This window comes from Galeopterus variegatus, unplaced genomic scaffold, assembly GCF_000696425.1.
Source record: "Galeopterus variegatus unplaced genomic scaffold, G_variegatus-3.0.2 Scaffold81, whole genome shotgun sequence".
Lineage (NCBI taxonomy): Eukaryota > Metazoa > Chordata > Mammalia > Dermoptera > Cynocephalidae > Galeopterus > Galeopterus variegatus.
Genome location: NW_007726192.1, coordinates 877,564 through 892,434, shown reverse-complemented (window position 1 = coordinate 892,434; position 14,871 = coordinate 877,564). Strand labels below are relative to the sequence as shown.

Below are 14,871 nucleotides of genomic sequence, written 5' to 3'. Positions count from 1 at the left end.
GATCAAGGGCTGGCGGGGACTTCACGTGTCACTGACTAAAAGAGGCAGTGGGCTGCATGGAAGCTGCAGGAGGGTGAAGATAAGTCAGGGGGGTTTTGGAGAACTTTCTGGTTGCTTCTACTGATCCCTAGAACATGCCACTAGCTTCCAGCTCCACTTGCTTCCACTCTGCTCACAGCTGCAGCCCACTCACGGGCACTGTTACTAGGCAGGAGCCCTCACTTGCGACTGGGGACGAAGGAAGTCTATTCTGTGGCTACATATGTGACAACATGACCCTAGCATACCAGAGCTGGTCTCTGGGGAGAGCAATTAAAAACAAGGGCCCAAATCTCAGAGGAAAACTGGGCAGAAGCCAGATTCACACATGGACAGTTGCGTGACAAAGGATATAAACAGATGCACAACCAACACCAGCTGGACAGAGCAGTGCCTGAGCCGCAGGAAGGTACAGAGGAGATAAGTGGGTGGGATGGGAGGGCACGTGGGAACATCACGGAATCAGATTTATGGTGGAAATTTAACTGATTTGAGCCAGGATGGGTTTGTCTCAGCTCAGTGGAAGAGGAAGTTTCTGAAACTGTAGAAGAAAATGAATTATAGGGATAAGAGTATGGCTAAAACCAAAACCTCTCTTGTATTTCCCTTTGCCATCCCTGAAGATCTGAGACCACACAATTAGACTTAATAGAACCAGGGGGGAAGGTAGTATAGTAATGTCATGGCTCATTCTAATGACCAAGAGAGAACACAGGAGTAAAATGAGGGCTTGGTTTGAAAGAGGGTTAGAAAATGTCTCTCCTTTGGTCATCCCCCTTATCAGCAAATTGTACTCCCCCAGGCCCCCTGAGGCTCCTTCCCAGCCTGGGCATCACTGAGTTCCAAAGCCTCGTATAGCTCTGGGAACACCTGGAAGTGTTCACACCCATGGATCTGAAGGGTGAAATATTCTCTACCCACTGGTTTCTTCTTTGGCTAAGGAGAGGAAATGGTGTTGGTGGCAGCTCGGGGCAAGGCTCCCCTTTCTTGCAGAAATTGTCTTCCTCTGTGCACCGGTCTCTCCTGGGACAGGCTCAAATGTGCACCTAACAGCTGCACCATCCCAGCAGGTCACCACTGGAGTCTTCCAGTTTGGTAATGGTGACGATGGGCCACCGGTTCACACTGCTGCGCAGGAGCCATTACATGTGCAGTTGTAGTGGATGGCGGTACAGTCAGAGCCGACCTCAGGCAGCTCACAGGGCACCACCACACTACACTGTGTTGAAGAGTTTCTGTCAACCAAACACTCCACACACAAATTTCCTTCCACTCAATGAGATGCCAAGGAGGGGCCAGACCACAGCGATCAGAACAGTGCTCGTGGTGTGGGCAGCACCTCACAACTTGTGTCACATGCTATGACTTCTTGTAGATGGCCATGGTGTGGACATGGGGCCCAGTGGTGGTGTGGAGTTGACCCAGAGCTGCACAAGACAGGTCTTTTCCAGGTGCCAAGCCATCTGTTTGAGGGCAGGGGAGTATGTGCAAGTGACAGACTTGGCTGTCCCTGAATGCAAGAAGTCCAGATGACAACCATAGTTACCATGGTAAGTCTTCTGGGAATAGACAGAGTATGATATGGGCGAAGAAGTGGCAGGGGTCGCTGGTGTGGGGGCAGCAGCTGGTGTGGGGGCAGCTGACATTCTGAGAGCTCCATCTGGATCTTCATTAAACCAGTTTGCAACTTCTTCTGGAGACAGTAGCAGATCACCCACTGGTGGGGACAGCGAGGTGCACAGAACATCGTTTTCAGGAAGTAATTTCCCTAAGTCTGAAGATGTCTCCTGACTTTGCGGAAGGGGGGAAGGTGGGGGACAGGGGGAGGAGTTTCGATGCTGAGATCTGAGTGCAGCTCCTCTATGGCAGAGCCAGGAAGGCAGGCTGGCTGCTCACTACTCAGCAAAACCACTTCTAGGTTGACTCCCTAGAAAAATGGTTGCACGTGGACAGCAGGAATCTTGCAAAAATAAAGTTCATGTCAGTGTTGTTCCTGATCATCAGGGGATCATGTCAACATCCTGTGATACGTGCTTCAAGGTGGATGCCCGGTGTCCCTGGAGCCCAGCAGCTACCTGCTCCCAGGATGCTGGCTCTGGACTTTTTCACATGTAAGTTATTTTTAATTGAATTTCCTTTGTCTTTGGGAAAAAGAAAGAAGGCATATCACTTTTTTACTCCTGCCATTTCTATCATTTACTGCTCATGTCCTTTATTACTTGCCTCCAACCTTCTTGATTAAGCTTGGAGTTCAGTGAGTGAGCACCAGATGGGGTGAATGTTGTCCCACAAAGCCCCTGATTCTGCACACCAACTGGCTGGTTTACAAGATCAAAGGCAAATCATAGTGTTGCTGCTGTTTATTTATTGTAGGAAAAAAATACAGCAGGTTGGGGGTAAGGAGTGAGAGATCATGACTTTGGTCATTTTTTTATTTCCTCAGAAAAACAAAACAGGCCCTGATTTGTGTGGAAAGTCTTCCATCAGAGGATGACAGTAAATACCGAGTAGCACTGATATTATTCAAAGTCACAAAATGATGTTATTTCTCCTTAGAGAACCTGGACACTAGCGTCTTGACTTCCTTCTTCCCATTCTACTTGTAACTTTGTGGAGCTGAGATAAGATGTGGACACTGCACACACCTCTCAACCTTGGTGAAACCACCAAAACCATCTTTCTCTCTCATTTCGGCTGCGCGACAGTTAACGAACACCCCGGGACCTGGCTCTCATTAACTAACTGCACAACAGGACCAAGATCTTCCAGTTACCCCATTAAGCAATTAAGTCGCTGACAGGATCTGGCATCAATAGGCCCAGGGGTTAGTAGCGCCGAAGTGTTTTCTTTCCTTACAAAAGACAGTGGGTTTAGGCCTAAGACTACAGAAGAGCCCAGGGGAATGGTGGCACTGTCAGACCAGGTGGGATCTAGGGGTTCCCACTCAGCACTCTGGGCCTGGGGGTCTCCTTGAACATTCTGTTCTGAAGCTGGCTATTCAGGCAGCAAAGTGGGCATCAAATCAGGCGCACACACACGTGGGTGGGGGGAGTGGGAGGAGTGAGAACGGGGAAAGCCCAAATATGGAAAAACACTGTACTGGCCTCACAAATTCTTTCAGCATGCTGTTCAAAATATTTAGCTGGCTTGGCTTGGGTGCAACCAATCTAATGCACTGCTGGCCGTAAACCACCCGGGCTATACCAATGGGTATGAGTTGACTTTCAGCCCACATACACGTTTTACTCACACTTCTGTATGTACAACAGACCCCACTAGTTTTAAAAGCAAAAAAAAAAAAAAAAAAAAAAAAAAAACTCTTAGAGGTTTTATTCTGTCCTGTAAAAGCCTCCTTAGTCCATATATCGTACACAGACTGTCCCCTGTCCTTTATCTAACTTTCAACCTTAACCATTCTCATGCTATAGGGTGAGCATCTCTAATCTGAAAATCCAAAATCCTAAATGCTCCAAAATCCAAACTTTTCTGAGTGCCAACATTACGCTCAAAGGAAATGCTCACTGGAGCATTTCAGATTTTGAATTTTTGGATTAGGGATGCTCAATCGATATGCATTCTACAAATATCCCAAAATCTGAAAACTGAAACACTTCTGGTCCCAAGCATTTTGGATAAAGGATACTCAACCTGTACTTTGCATCAGAAGATGAAAAGACCTTCTTAATTTCAATCTCACCGAGGGAAGTAGTTTTGCAGTGAGCCAAACCCAAGGTCAAATCCTGCCTCTACAATTACCAATCTTGGTAACCTTTTGAAGAGTTTTGTGAGGATTAAATGGATTTCATAGGGAAAGTGCTCCACATAATTCCTGGCTCATGGTAGCATTTCCCATTTCCCATGGCAGTTCTGATATTTGAAATTTATTATAATTAAGATAGTGCTATTTGGTAATTAGGTAATTTTATGTATGGAAAAGCTACATAGGGCTGGCCAGTTAGCTCACTTGGTTAGAACACAGCGTTATAACACCAAGGGTTCAGATCTGTGTACTGGTCAGCTGCCAAAAATGAAAGAAAAAGAAAAAAAAAATATGTTTTGGAAGCAAAATAATAGTCTAAACCAATACCAAAATAAGAAATATAAACATGTGCCAGAATAAAGGGTTTTCTAAAACATTAGAAGTGATCAAGAGAAAAACTGCAAATGGAATACTAATTAGCACATTCTTATGTATTCATGAAAAAGGTCATCTAATAAATTCTATTTCTGTTACTCTGAGTATCCATATAAATCTAAAAGCAGTAAAATTATATTTATTTAAGAATATGTCATAACTGAGAGTTTTCACTGAATTAGCATGGCTTTGTCCACCTCCCCTGTACACAATTACTTTGAAATTAAAAAATTTTACTTCACATAAGAGACCAGTTATAATAAAACGTTACCTGTAAAGCACTTTCACATACCTTATCCCCTTAATCCAGAAAACTGGGATCTAGCAATGGGGGTATAACGATCAGAAACTCCAAGACCAAATGAGTGTTTCAGTTAAAAAAGAAAAGTACAAGAGATGCCCAACCCACTGGTCCTTCCCCAACTCCAGTCTCCACACCCACACCCACGGTCCACATGAGTTGTTACATCTCATCTTTCTTCTACTTTCGTGACTCCTTGGAGAAGAGGATACTAAGGGATAAATGGAAAGAGGTGAGCATGGAGCAGCTCGCAAGCTGGGAGCAGAGGAGTTCAACGCAGGGGAAGGGGATAGGCACCCAACAGAGTGCTGCTCGGTTGTCAACCGAAAAGACAAACCAAGTGTTCAAAGCACAGCTAGCCCCCAGCTTGTTACTCAGATTTTTGGCTATACATCACAGAGTTTAGCCAAAGATTATAGGACAGATTTCATCCAGCAAGAATCAAAGGATGCCTGCCTTTGAAATAGGATTGTTAACGTTTCTTCTAGAAAGAAGAAGCTTCATCCCTTGGCATGTGCCTGGCAAGTCATAGCTTCTAAATTCTAAAGAAGAGTGAAACAATTGCTGGGTGGTCAAAGTTGTAGGTTGCATGTGTGTGCACATGTGTTTTGGAGGTGTGGCCTCACCATATACCCCAACAACCCAATTAGAAGGAGGGAGCCCTAACATTCAAGGATAGGGTAAGAGTTGTTTTCAAAAAGCCAAAATTCTTAGGACTTGGGGAACCTGGTGAATCTCTACCTTTGGAAACAGCAGTGGCCTTGAAGTTGGCTGTGTGGGTGTTTTGTGAGGAGAGGGGAAGATCTTATTCAGATCCACTAACCAATAAAAATAGGGCTTTGTGTTGGCCAATGCAAAGCCAGCTGCCAGTGCTAGGCTTCTGTCTGAGGGCTCCTTTCCTGGGTAAAGAGGCCCTGGAGTAGCAGCAGGGCTCTTCTAGAGGAATTTATTAGCAAAATTGAAAGGATTTGAATCTTCAAACAAAAAAGAGACAACATTTCAGTTCTGAGATCTCCCCACTACACAGGGTTTGGAGTTTATGAAAATGTACACACACACACACACACACACACACACACAAAATACAGAGATTTCTAAGCTGGGCTTGGCAAGGTGGTCTAAGTTCTTGCTAATTGAAGTATGGATGTTGACATCATGTGGGAGCTTGTTAAACCGCAGACCAAAATCAGAATCTGACTTTTAACAAAATCCCCAGGTAATTTGATAAACAACAGCCAACACTTCCCCTGCCCTGCAGAGGCACGATGAGAACATGTATCACCAGCTGGACCCCCAGCTATATGTCAGCTCTCCAATGACTTCTTTGATACTTCCTGACCATCATTCAGAGGGGTTGATGTTACTTAAATATACTTGATTTGCAGGTGAACAGTAACCCTGATGAGTCTGGGAGCCTTAATTTTTTCTCCTGTGGTTCTGAGATGAACTCGTTTTTTGAAAAGATGAAAAGGAGGGGGAGGGGGACAGGGAGGCTGCACATCACTTTGCTACCTGGTCTGTGATAGTGAAAGAACACTGACCATAAACTCCCCAAGGATGATGCAAAATAAATCTTCTGCTGGCCTCCTGGACATAGAAACAGCCTGTGTCCCTCTAACTTACAAAGGGCTGGGAAAAAAGCAGGAGGAAAGCCTGAGGATAGCCCCATTCCAGGAGGTGTTTCTGCAGGGTACCAAGAAACCCCAGCAAAGAGAGTCCTCATGAAGCAAGGCCAGCAATGCTGCTGCATCTGTCCTGCAGAAAGGCCACAGAGGTACTCACGGAGCGTTCGGATGGCGTCGCTGGGCCAGCTGCGGGGACTGGGGCCGTAGAGATTCACGGCCCTCACTGCAAACTGGTAGTTGGTATCTGGTTCAAGGCCCTTAATAACCATGGAGTCCATCTGGATCCGCTCTTGGATTAAGGTCCAACTCTTGTCAAAATCTGGCCTTTATTGATTAAAAAAAAAAAAGAAGTAGTTTCAGAAATACTGGAAGGAAGGGAAGCTGTGTAAACTAACATCATTTGAACTCTGGAAGCAATACTCATAAAAATGAGTTAACATTTCCTATCTGAAAGTGATCCTCATTTTAAATCATCATTTGTAAGTCCCCGCCAATAAAAGCAAGTAGATCATTTTTAGGGTCAGTTTTAAGCACTGTTTAAAGACCACTTGATTTTCCTCGCACAGCCTTGACTATAATGGAAAGATCCTCACATAGTTCATTTTCAAGGACTCTGCCTTCCAGATGTTTCGTAAACAAGCCTCTCTTTGGCAGTCCCATCCCCAGAGGTCAGGAGAGTACAGATTCCATCTATTCACAATCTGTTTGCAAAATAAACAAATATAAGTTTTATAGGGTGACTAATTGCATGAATTGCCATGGGAAAACCCAAGATGAATCTGTTCGTGGACAGTCTTACTCTTAAATTGTACAACTGTGCCAACTTGTTGAATTTTCGCATGTCTTTCTGAGGACCCTATGTAGTAGGCAGACCTTTGCTTAGAGCTCCCATCTGGGAAACAACATACAGAAGCTAAGAGTACGAGCCCCGGAGCTGGACAGCATCAAGTTCAAGTCTTGGGTCTTCTACTGACTAGCTGCTATTCAACTTCTTTAAGTCTCAGTTTTCCCATCTGTAAAATGGGAATAACAAAGTACCTACTTAAGAGTACTGTCATAAAGATTAAGTGAGTTATATTCTTAGCAGTATCCAGCATTACACTGTAAACACTCAGCATGTGCAAGCCATTATTTAGGAGACTTACCCACTCACAGAGCTAGTAGCCTTTGCTGCCTGTTCCCGCTATATCTGCAAGCACCAGTGTGGTACCACTAGCCCATCTGCCTAGTCAGCACCCAAAATGTGGCTAGTCTGAATTCAGATGTTGCTGTAAGTGTAAAATGTGCACTGGATTTTAAAGAAAAAAATGTAAAACATCTCATTAATAATTTTTATATTGGTTATATGTTGAAATGGTAGTATTTTGGGTACAGAAGGTTAAAATGTATTATTAAAATTAATTTTACTTGTTTCTTATTACCTTTTTAATGCCACTATTAGAAAACGTGAACTTTCACATAAAGCTCATGCTGCATATTGGATAGTGCTGCTATGTATGGCCATCCTAGTTGTAGAGGAGAAAGAAGAGCATTCTGTGTAATAAGAACTGTAAGATAAAAGTTGGGAGTGATTGTGCATGGGGACAGTGCGAGTGGCCTCACTGGAGTGGATGTTTTGTGTTAATAGCAAATGATAGCTACCACTTACCACGTGCTTTCAAAGTACCAAGCATCGTCCTAATTCCTTAAGTCATTTACTTCTCACTACTCCCTATGCAGTAGGTACTAATAGTAAACACTCGCCCCTTTTTTATACACACGGGGAAACTTAGGCACTGAAAAGGTAAGTAACTTGCCCAAGGTCTCACAGCTGATAAATGGTAAGGCCAACCTGCGTTGACGGAATGAGGTTAGATTGAACAGATCCTTGATATTGGATGAAAAATTGGGGTGATGGTGGGTGGGGAGCTATTCTCTATCCTTCAGTTTGCCCCATGGCCACTTCTCAGTTGTTCTTTCATTACATGATCTGCTCATAGAATTTAAAGGAAGGGCAGGAAGCAAAGAAGTTTGATGTTTGTCCTTGATGGACAACTTACCAGGTGAGGAAACAAACTCATTTTGCTAAAAGGAGGTGCCTGGATGAACCACAGATTTCTTTAATATGTGCTCACCTGGTTTTTCATTAGGAGGAATTGTTGAAAGCCAAACAGACTTAAGCCCAGTAAATAATTGCTGCCTTAGGCTCCCCTGCTGAGGAAGAGTGTGTGGGGCCCAAATCTAAGAATGCACGTGTTTGGAAAAGCAGAGTTCACAGGGCATGCCCACTAGTGAAGCAGGGCTGGCTTCTCTTTCCTGATGTTCTTTGCCTGAAGATGGACTGTTCGTGTAAACCAACTTTATCATCAAAGAGAAAACCTCATGAGTAGAAGGAAACACATTTACAAACTCAAATTAGAACAAAATCACTTCACAGAGGAAAGCCACAGGGGATACCTAAAAGTAAAGTGAGAAAAGATGTGATCTTTAGATAAAACTCTACTGTTATCTTTTGCTAAGCTTCCCTTGTGATATTTACAGAGGAAGTAACCCGTATCTGTTCTCAGAATGGGCTGTTGTTCACCCCGGGCTACCTGCAAGTATCGGCAACAATCTTCATGTAAAAATTACAGAAAAAAAGGAGATGATTTTATATTTGTTGTTCATTCAATGCAGGAAAGAAAACTCTGCTTTCAGCAAATAAGAGACTGAAATCATTAACATTTAATTTCATTATATAGGGTGAGAGAGGAAATCTCATACAGACTGAACAACAGTTCAAAACCTTTAACATTTTGTCTCTGATTTTGTCATGTGTTTTTCATTTGAAGGTTTTTTAGAGTCTCTCCAGGTAAAAAAGTGCAAAGGTGAGGTTGAGAGAGAGCGATAACCAGGCAAAGGTATTGTCTTAAGTCCTCCTCAACAATAGCTTTATCGTTTTTGACTACAGAAAATCACTTTATCCTAACTACAAAGTTGCTGGTCAAATCACCATAGCAACACTATCCTGGCAGTTTCCCCAACAACGAAAAGGAAAGAGGGAGAGAAGGTGACTGACAATGAGCTGCCATCCCAGGTAAAGATGGACAGCCACCAGCAAGGCGTGCACTTCTCCAAGTGGTGGGATTGGGTTGGGTCAGGCACCCCTCAGGAGATCAGTGGCTCACAACTTTGGAAGGCGTTGGGCAGGGGCCTTCCAGAGAGGCATATATAATGCGGTCAGCAGTGGCTACTCAAAACCCAATTAGTCAGTTCAAGTAATCAAGACTCACTCCCTGGTTTATTGGGGTGGAAGAAGAACTTACCATTGGCAGTGTTAGAATCCAGCCTGGTTAGCAGGGCTGCATGGAACCTTAGAGATCATTTGGCCAAAGTGTCTGAAGACTCAGAAATTATATGCAAGATTTTATATGTGAGCACATTTCATTTTTCTAAGAAAAGGGCCCTTAGCTTTTATCAGATTCTCAAAGATAATCATGATCCCCAAAGCATTAAGAGTCAGTGAGCTAGTCTAGTCTCTCCTTTTACCCATGTGGACACTGAAGGAAAATAATTTACCCAAAGTCACAGAACCACAGGGTGGTATATCTTTGTTTTATTCCCTTCCTTATGGTATTTTGATCATCTTGCCCATTGCCAATCTCAGCCTTCATGGACAATAATTTTTCCTGGTACCATCAAATCCCACAGGTGGCTGTCTTGAGCTAGTCAAGTGGCAAGGGATTAATGATCATCAACCAGGCACCACAGAAGTTACATTTTGGGAGGCACTAAGGCACTATAAACACAGCTCCACTCTCAGGGAGTTTAAAATCTCAATGGGGAGATGATACATCTAAGGATCTGTACAAAAGTTGTACATCTAAGGATCAGTAGGAAGCTAGTGCAAAGCAGCATATTTTAAGAGATGTATTTAAATGGGTCAATGTAAACTGGAATTCTGATGACAATTCCATGAGGACCAGAAAGAACTTAAGTTAGATTTTTAATGTATTTGGGTGTGGATAACTGAAAAAGAACACAGAATCCTTGGGAGGAGGAGGAGACCAGAGTAACATCAGCTCTGTGTGTGGTGTGAATATACTAAGCGCTAAGTATATGCAAAATATCAAGTGAGATATCTAAAAAGAGTAAATAATGGGGGTCCCTGATATGAATGACCATTTAATCTATACAAAAGATGGGTATGACATGTGAAAACACCACCACAAACCTGGACTTTAAAAATTGATCACAAGCTCAACATGAATTCTCTGGACCACCTGCTGTTGAAAAGGCCTGGTGCCCATATCATGGGGAGAAGTGGTTTCCCAAACAGGGTAGGAGGCTGGACTTAGTTCAATGTCTCTGCCCTTGACCCACAGTAAGAAATATATTTTCATGCAATATACCTATGCATACAAATATGTATACTATGGGTATGACTTACATACGAGTACAAGGCTGCAGGAGATGTTTCAAGAAAAAAAGTACTTATCCTTACTGCCTTATTCACATTGCTCTTTTCTTTCTCTCCTTTTCCTTTTTTTAAAAATGCTGCCCACCAAATCAATTTTACCACTCACCTAAGGGCTGGGGCCCATAACCTGAAATACACTGACCTAGAAGTTTTTTCCCCTAGAATATCATAGATAGCATTTTCAGCTCTAAAATCCCAAGAATGAAGAAAACAGGTTTCATTAGCCATTGAGAGGAATCTATTACTTGTGCCTGAATCAAATGTCCAGAAAGTGACAAATGAAGCCTGTTAAACTTCAAATATGCTCTAGATAACATCATGTTCCAGAGCAGTGTTTTTGAACAATCCACAATATAACATACATTGGACACTGTGACCCTGTAAATGCCATACACACAACTGAAACACAAGTCTCACAAAATAATTATTTTTACTATGTGTGACACCCCCTGGTATTTTCTTTCCTGTTCTGTTGTATTTTACTTTTGAAAAACTGTTGACCGGGAGCCTCTCAACTGATTTCACTACCTTCTTCTGATGAGCCAACACTCACAGTTTGAGAACCCCGTTCTAGAAAAGTTGGAGCCAAGGTGAAGAGAGAAGCTCAAGCTGGTTACAGACATTAACTAGGAAGCTGAGCTAAAAGTGGTTACATTCTGCTGGGAAAGACTTTTGAGAGTGGAATTTGTTGGAGCTGAAAACTGTCCTCTAGGGAATATACCAGAACATCCAGAATGACCTTGACAGTGGCGGTCACTCTATTGGCCTGAAGAGTAGACCAAAAGCCTAATTATAGCACAACCAGATACGTGTGGCCTCTTTCTCTCAACATCTAACCTACCATTCCACAATTTAATGTTTTCTGGAGGACCTTGGATTATTTCATGGCTCCTTTCCTAAATATTTTCTGTCATGTTGTTCCTTCTAAGCGTCATCTCAGGAACAGAATTAATTAGACTTTCCTCTGGACTATCCCACGCCTTGAATCTGATTCTACTACCACACTGATTGTAACCCCTTCTAATGTAATTTTATATTTCTGTCTTCTGACCCGGGCATGAGCTCATTAAGCATGGCAACTTTGTGTTAGTCTTCTCCATGTTCCTTGAGGTGTCTGCATGATATTTCCAAAATGCAAATACTACCAGTCCCTTTCCTGCTTAAAACTTTCCACAGTTCCCTACACCCTTCAGAATAAGACTGAGCTCTTTTCTAATGCCTTTCTAGGTCTGATCCTTGCTTACCCATCTCTCACCACACAGAGGTCCAGGCTCTCTAAGTAATTCCAAGAACATTTTCTTCTTGCCTACCAGCCATCACTTAATTGGCTTCCTCTGGCCTAAGCCTTTCAGGTTGCTTCCTCCCTCCTCTTTTGCCTGGTTATCTGTGATGTGTTCTTCTTAGCTCCTGTAAAAAGCCTTCCCAGACTCCTTCAAAACTGGGTCAGAGGTCAAGCTTGTGTCCCTCTAGGCCCCTGGTCCTCACCCCTACCTGCAACCCTCACTTCTGTGAACTACACTTACCTGCGTTCCCCAGTAGACTGTCCAAGGGTGGGGGCCACAGCTTATTCACCCCTCAATCTCTTGCACACTCTTTGCACATATAAAATACTCAATATACACATGCATGTATGAATATATGCTCATAGGAGGTATCCAATAAAGGATAGTTGAGCTGAATTAAAATTATCTCCAGAATTCAATCTTAGGAATAACACTATTCCCTAAAGCAGTGGTTGCAAATTTCAGCCAGCTGCCAGTTTTTGTGAATAAAGTTTTATTGGAACACAACCATGCCCATTTGTTTAGGTATTATCTATGGCTGCTTTCCTACTATAATGGCAGTGCTGAGTAGTTGGGACAGAATTCACATGGTTGGCAAAGCACAAATATTTACTATCAGATTCTTTGAGAAAAAGTTTGCCAACCCCGGACCTAAGACAACAGTCTTTAATCTTGCTTGTGCCACATTCTGACATTCTGATAAAGTCTATGAACCTCTTCTCAGAATAGTCTTTTTAAATGCATAAAATAAAATACATAGGATCACAAAGGAAACCAATTATATTGGAAACACTTATCAAAATAATAAAACATTATAATACATTAATATATATACTTCTTTATTGATACATTAAATAGCAAAACCTAGCAATGGATTTGATAACTATAATAATTCAAAGTAGTAACAAATATAATTGGAATTTTGGGATATGTACAACAATTGTAATGTGATAAAAAAATTTTAAAAAATAATGGTGACAGAGTGACAGGAATTGCTACTACCATCATGGTTTGTTGTCTACATTCATTTTGGAAGAAAATGATACATTTTCAGTTGGTTAAACTAAGGATGTAATTTTTTTCCAACCGAAGTTCAGGGACCCCTTGAATTCTATCCAGGGAGCCCTCGGAGATCTACAAACTGCAGGTTAAGCAAGCTGCTCTAAGAGAAGAGACACAATCCCATAGATTATTCAGGGTGAACACAACAGGGGTAAGAGAAAACCTCATGCTCAGAAGAATATCTGATTATCTGTCAATTTTACAGTTTGGTTTTATGCAGGCTTTGCCAACACCACAATGAATTGAAGAGAAATGTTCAAAACCACTCAGTAGTCATAGTTTTAAAAAATAAAAAAGGGATGTATTATTTGACATTCAGCTTTCAGCCTTCTTTCTTTATTTATGAATTGGTCTAAACCAACTGAATGACAAACAGATGAATTCAAAGGGGCAATGATAAGCTCAGCTGGCTTTGTCCCAGTGGGGGCGCAATCGGAGAGTACATTTTTCACTTACAGTTTGCAAATGGCTCACAAAGATGTTACGCAATAATTCAATTTATGTCAACTCCCATCAGTCTGGCCAAGAATTGCATAAGAAATGCTCATGGTATAAGGGATTGAAGCTTTAAGGGATCAATTTGTAGAACTGTAGGTCAGATTTCTGCAAAAACATTCAGAATAGCCCTTCCATGTGAGCCTGAGTGGAGCAACCTGATGGGTACCTCAAGTAACCGGGACGAGGCACCAGTCTGGAAGGTGGTTGTAAGATTTTCAATTTTGAAACCAAAGGAAAGAAAAAGGAATTTTTCGTGAAGCATCACTTGTTCCTATGAAATCTCAGCTAACATCCAAGCAAGCCCATTCTTGCTTATATCTAATTCTATTGCTAGTGCTATGAAAGGTTTGTCCTTAAATAGCACCACTTCCCAAACACGTTCTGGAAAAGAAAGGGAGGTTTCTTTTTGTTTTTGTTTTCATACCCCCTAAAATTAAGTAATTGCACAGCAACAATTCTTAAAATATTTTCAATTCTAATTTTGGGGGGCTAGAAAACCAAGGCAAGGCTTTGTCGCTCTTAAATAGTGCAGTCATTTGCCCAATTATTGCTATATATTGAAGGAAAATGTTATGAAGAAAGTTGGCAATTCACTAACTTCTTATGAAGAGCTCTAAAACACAAGTTTGCATTCCATATGAAATAAAATCACACTGGGAACTTTTAAGTTAGTGATATATGCTTGAGTATTATTTGCAGCTTTGCCACATACTGATCGTCCTTCTGTGATGAAAACACAGTAGGAATAAGTAACTTTCATCTGGGGGAGGCGGTGGTGGGGGTGGGGATGTGTGTGCAGATTCATGGATTTTGTCTGGCTTTTATTTCTGCAGTTGGTAGGGTAGGTTGTTGGCTACTGTTGTGGCCTCTGATATTAGTGGTAAGGGATTCACTGAACCACTTGTGCCTAGCATTTCTTCAATTATTCACTAAAAAACAAATAACTGCTACAGTGGCAATACATTTCCCTGTGCTCAGGGTAAAAGAACCAACATAAAAAAGTCCTTCATGAGCCACCCTTCTGAGTGCTGTGTAGACACGTGTTTTCACCTTCACAACCCTTCTGACACAGCCACTGTTATCATCCATATTTTATAGCTGAGCAAAGGCTTAGAGAGCTCAGGCAGCTCGTGCAAAGTTCCAGCTGGTTGTTGGCATGCTCTAGATCCAGTCCCATGATTACAGTGTCCAGATGTTCACCAGCACCTATTTGACACACGTGTGTTTACTTGGTGGTAGGTGCTGTATTGTACAGAGGGCAGCAAGTCAGGTGTTGCTCCTGTTCCAAGAGGAAGACAGATCTTGAACAAATAGTTAACTATAAGTATGCTGAGTCCTGCAGGTAAATGTTGCAGGTACTTGTATACCTATCCCAGTCTGGGAGTGGAAGAAGGTAGTCAGGCAAGGCTTCCTAAAGGAAGTGACATTTAAGGAGGAGTCCTGAAGGATGAACAAGAGCTAGATAAGTAATGAGACAGAAGAACTATCCT

The 14,871-nt window shown here is 42.3% G+C and overlaps 1 pseudogene; it reads right to left on the bottom strand.

Moving 5' to 3' along the window:
- Positions 1-819: 819 nt before the first annotated feature.
- Positions 820-14,871, bottom strand: part of LOC103596196 — a 105,274-nt pseudogene continuing 91,222 nt past the window's right edge.